Source organism: Nicotiana attenuata, chromosome 1, assembly GCF_001879085.1.
Source record: "Nicotiana attenuata strain UT chromosome 1, NIATTr2, whole genome shotgun sequence".
Classification (NCBI taxonomy): domain Eukaryota; kingdom Viridiplantae; phylum Streptophyta; class Magnoliopsida; order Solanales; family Solanaceae; genus Nicotiana; species Nicotiana attenuata.
In genome coordinates, this window is record NC_031989.1 from 60,777,350 (window position 1) to 60,783,349 (window position 6,000).

Genomic DNA, 6,000 nt, shown 5'->3' on the forward strand with positions numbered 1-6,000 from the left:
ATTCGCATTAGCTATGGGTTATGAGAATGATAAGCCCATCAGTCAACATTCGAGGACGAATGTTCCAAAGGGGGGAATGATGTTACACCCCATGTTTTCGTACGTAAAAGTACGCCATAAGTAAATTGATGAAAGATCGAAAATGAGATATTACATCCCGCAGTTTCGTATGGTAAAGTTTCATTGTAAGATTAATCGACGTAAGCTCGGGAATGGGATTATTTTGAGATTATAAGTATTACGCTATCACAAAAAAGTGATAAGTAAATTCGTGAATGTGAGAGGGTAAACAAATCGAAGAAAATGAATTTCGTCGAAGTTTAACATTTTGAGATAAAATATGGCCCAAGCTACAATACCCGTATTTATGGACTAGTGCCATACAAGGTATCACATGACCATGATAGCAAGTTGTATAAATTTTGTTAAAAGTGAGTAAAATTATAAGTAAATTAAGATAATTCTTAATTATGTGGGTAATTGGTTAATTATTTGTCATGCCCAACCTCGGGAGGCGCGACCGGCGCTCAATCGAGTGAACCCAACTGAGCAAGCCTTATCAAATACTTTCTACCCAACTCAATATGATTAAGGAATCCGGCTTTTGTTTAATTAGACAATATGAGGCGCTGTACATTCAACATTGATAGTTCATTTAATTTCACAACCTTAACCCGTAGTTAGGTTTCAAGGTTTCCATACAGTTACAATTTAGAGAAAACAAGAGTTTAGAGTTACAACATAGTTCATATACCCATCCAACACCCTTACGTAACCCACACAAACGTCTACGGAGCCTCTATGGATACAAAAGACAAATTATGACAATACCAGCGACAAGGCCCCGGCTATACCTCAAAAGTGGAAGTCTACAACAAAGATGTACAACATAACCCCTTGAAGGAGAAAAGGAGCTCACCAAGAATTCGAAAGGAGGACACTCCGCTACGCGCGATCGGCACTGTCCACTATGGAGCCACCTATATTCATTTAAAAATGTAGCGTCCCCGGCAAAAGGGACGTTAGTACCATTGAATAGTACTAGTATGTATAACTAAATACCATCTAGTTAGAAAGAACTTTCATACAAGAATAACGAAATCACAAGTATAACTCAAACACTTTAAATCATGACGACATTATCAAATAAAAGAATCATATAATTTTCACATCACGTTTCCATAGCTTTTGGTTTGGGGCATTTCATATTGTTCATCATTGTTCACAATACCACCGCTATATTGAGCGGAGTCCGATATCGACCCGGTTGGCTAGGTTGCCTCATTTGAGACATACACTTCAATCACAAACACAATACCACCATGTGTGCGGCATGGCGTCCGATCTCGGGCCCGATCAGCTAGGCCGCCTTACCAAGGCGTTTCCCTTTTCCATCAATCATCTCATTTCAATCTTTGTTTCTCATATATCATTTCATAGGCACTTGGGGCCACAACTATCACGTCATATATTTGGCACTAGGCCACATCCCACATCATTCCCAATTTCAATGTTAGATTTGTAATTTAGGATAATACGTGCACACAAGATTAAATAAAATTGTAAGCATACATGAGACTTCACATAGATGGCACAACATATGCAACTTCAATCTCAATTTAAAGTCTAAGCATTTCAATACATGATTCATATTCCTTGCACCTTTTCAAGTTATCAAGAATAGCACATTGATCATATTGAGATACATCTTTCACGATATAAGGTTACAACCCCAAATTCATGTGAAACAATAATTAATACAACAATTCAACTTTAATCTTACCGTATTTACACAAACACCAACGGAGCTCAATTTCTAAAAGACGGGGTTATAGCCATACATACCTCAATTGAGCTTTCCCTTAATCCTAAAATGTTCCGGAATGTTTTGTACTTCAATCTATTTAAGCAATGTAGCACAATTGAACCCATAATCAGGAAAAGATCATAATCTTAGCTCGCTTGAGCATTTAATCAAGCATTGAGTGTTCATTAAAGTCTTATGGTCCTTTTATGCAAGATTACACTAGCCCTTTCCACATGCCTCTCTATTTATTATTTCCACATATCTTCTAAGAACACATGCATGCAATGTAGTCGCCCTTATCCCCATGAATTACCTCACAAATGACCCCTTATAACTCTGTTTGAAATTAAAAGCTGAGGTGATGAAGTCTTACCTCCTGGGATGAAGGTTTAGGTGCCTCACTTGATTATCTTCAATGTCTTAACAAGGATTTGTGGAGCAATTTTTTATGAAAAGAACTTCCCCTCTCTTAGACCCTCTTTCTCACTCTAAAAACACCAGGAAATAGGCTCAAAATGAGCTATTGCACAAGATATGACGACATGGGGTCGGGTTTAAAATTTAGAAATCTGCAGCCCCGACACAAATCTGCGGTCGCATATGCAATCGAAAAGTGGACATGCGGTCCGCAGAATGGATCGTGAGATTTTTTCCAAAAACCTGAACAAACTGCCTGGGTATGAGACAAGAATGCGGTCCGCATACCAGCTCTGCGGTTGCATAATGCACCACAGAACTGCTCCTCGCAAAAATTCCAGTGGGATTATGCGACGACTATGCGACCCGCATATTGATTATGCGATCGCATAATTGGCTGCATAGTTGACCTCAAAATTAACCATCACACTGCTTGACTCTGCGGCGACTATGCGGTCCGCATAGCTGTTATGCGACCGCATACTAGACCGCAGAATCGCACTTTTCTGGAAAATATTATTCCTTGACTTTTTAATGCATAGATCAGTCCAAAGGGTCCGAACTTTTGGGTTACATGTTTAACTTTTGCCATAGTAGTTGTAACAGAAAAGTTAAACACGTAACCAAGGGAGATATAGATTCCAGGGTTGTGGTCGGTTTATCAATCCTATTGAGTTCGTGATTGCGCCTCCGTGCTCACCCTAGGTCTAAAGTATGTCAATGGTCCTTAAAATAACGTTTTTACATGTATTTATACCAAGTAGGGTTGGGCCAAGACGAAATCTCCTTTTCCTAGCCGAAATAGGTAAACTTGCAAACTTATTACTTTTCATGAGTCGCACTGTGCGTTGCCCTGTGCGTCGCACTAGTGCTTTTTTCTGTCAGACCAAAAAAACCCAGTTTTTGAACTTCGGAATTTTCTGACAAAAAATTTCGTTAATGTGTCGCACTGTGCGTTGCAAAGTGCCTCGCACTAGTGCATCTCTTTAGCAGTTGCTTCTTCCTTAAATTTTGTCGTCTAGAATGATCCTCGACACTCGAACGCGTTCCCGACTTAATCCTTTGCTTTACTTGTAGCCCAAGAAAGATGTTCAACTCCCCAATCATTCTCATCTCAACTTCACTTCCCATGAGCTTTGCAAACTCCTGACAAAGGGAATCATTTGTTGCACCAAATATGATATCATCAACATAGACTTGCACTATCAACAAATTTCTATCTCTTTTCTTCAAGAATAGAGTACTGTCAATTTCCCTCCAGTGAAACCATTTACAAGAAGGAACTTGGACAATCTCTCATACCATGTACGAGGGGCCTGCTTCAATCCATATAAAGCTTTGTCAAGCTTGAACACATGTTCAAGATTTTCATGACATTCAAACCCAGGTGGTTGCTTGACAAAAACTTCCTCCTTCAAATATCCATTCAGAAATGCACTTTTAACATCCATTTGGAACAATTCAAATTCCATATGAGATGCAAAAGCTATAAGAATTCTGATGGCTCACATTCGAGAAACAGTAGAAAAAGTTTCATCATAGTCAATCCCTTCTTCTTGACTGTAAACCTAGATCACTAGTCTAGCTTTGTTTCTTGTTGTATTGCCAAACTCATCAAGTTTGTTTCTGAACAACCACCTGGTTCCAATTCTGTCTGAGCGTTCGGAAATCAGGTGCCACACTTTGTTTCTCTCGAACTGATGAATCTCTTCTTGCATAGGAGCAATGCACTCAGCATCTTTCAATGCTTCCTTGATGTTTTTAGGCTCAATTTGAGCCAAGAAGGCTGAGAATGCAAACATATTACTTGCCTTAGATCTTGTTTGAATACCAGAGTCCAAGCGAGTATCACGTTTTGAAGGATGTGAACTCCTATGCATATAGTTACTTGAACTTTAGAATGCGAGGGACCAAGTTCCTTTGTATTTGACTCATCATTGGCATTAACGTAATTATGAATTTCCCTTCTTTCTCCTGCATCAGGAGTACCTAATACAGCATTAGCAACCCTATGCTCATCTTCAGTTGTGGTGATAAAGGGACCAGGATCCTCTATTTCGGCTAAATATTCTGCTGCATCTTCTTCACCAATCTCTTTGACTTGACTCATTAGACCAGTCTTCCCATTTCCCATATCTATGGCTTCTCTAGGAACCTTTGAGAAATTTTCACCTTGATCATCCTTGTCATGTGAATCCTTCCCACGTGAGTGGTGAGATTTATCAAAGATCACATGCACACTTTCCTCTACACATTGAGTCCTTTTGTTGTAGATTTTGTATCGCTGCCAACACAACACTACACTAAGGTAGGAAGCGCGGGTAGCAACAGCTTTTACCCAATAGTGGATCGGGATCGATTTTCCACAGGGAGCTAGAAAGGGAGTTGTATTATCTGCTTAGTTTAGAATCGTGGTTGTGCTTCTAATATCACTTCTAACATCTTTGGTTTTGCTTATTGTACTTACTATTATGAGAGTAAGATTTGAAGCTAACTTATGCTAAAGAGATATTGCTAAGTTGTAATTAATATAGAGAAAGGCACTAGGGTCGTGGCATTACCTAAGTGGCTAATCAACGGTTAGATGCTACTAAGGGTAAACTGACATATTTGGGGCTTATGCTATAACCGTTGCTCCATTGTACCCACTCTCACACCTCTCGGTAGAGAAAGTGATTTTGCCCAATTGACTCTCTTGAGACCAATTGGGTAGGCCAATTTGACCAAGCAACTAGGGTTCAAGTAGGGTAATTACTCTCTCGAGGTTTAACCCGTTAATTGGGACTACCATTTCTCATGGGTCCATCCCAATTCCTTGTTGGGTCAATTTTGGGGTTATAGACTCTCTTTCTCAAGAAGAGTCAAACCCACCAAGCTAGAATCAGTGTTTGCAACCACCAATCCTTAATGAAAACCTAAAATTAACCCAAATAGCAAACACCCAATATCAATCTAGCCTTAGATTGCAACACCCATTAATTACCAACACTAGGGCTGAGCCACAACCCTAGCTAGTGAGTTTAGCTGCTCATGCTAGATGAAAAAATTAAAGAAATAAGTGTAGAAGCAAACATAATAATTGATTACTAAAGATAAAATACAAAATTAAAGGTTAATAATGCCAGAAATGGCTAAACCCAATGTTCTCACGAGCTCAGCAGCCTCAGGTATCTAAAACATGACCTAAAAATGGAAAAAGGATCTATTTATAGTGGCTGAAAAACTTAGACAAAAATACCCCTGCGGGGTCAGCGCGGGCCGCGCAAAAAGGTAGCGCGGCCGCGTGGGCTCTTGGAATCTTGAAGATTGGTTCTCTGAAGTTGAGGATAGCGGGCCACGCAAAAGTGTAACCCGGCCGCATGAAATCTGGCGCGGACCGCGTTATTGTGACCGCGGCCGCGTGGCTTGCTTTGGTCCCCAAAATTCATCTCTCTGAATCTCTTTATGCGGACCGCGTGAAAATGTGGCGCGGCCGCGTGAGCTGAACGCGGGCCGCGTAATTCCAACCGCGGCCGTGTTGTGGGAGTCCTGAATTAGCACTTCTCTGTCCTAGTGCGGCCGCGTGCACTTTTGTGCGGTCCGCACTAGGATCTTTTTCCTTCACTTTTCTTGGCCTTTGATGCTTGAGAAGGTGTCACTCCGTTTTGAGCCGATCTTTGACAATTCAGTCACTTTGTCCCTCAAACCTGCAATCAAGCACAACCTGTGAGCATTTGGGGTTTATTTTGTATCAAATTATACTCAAAGCATAGGCAAGTAGGGGCATAAAACACGTA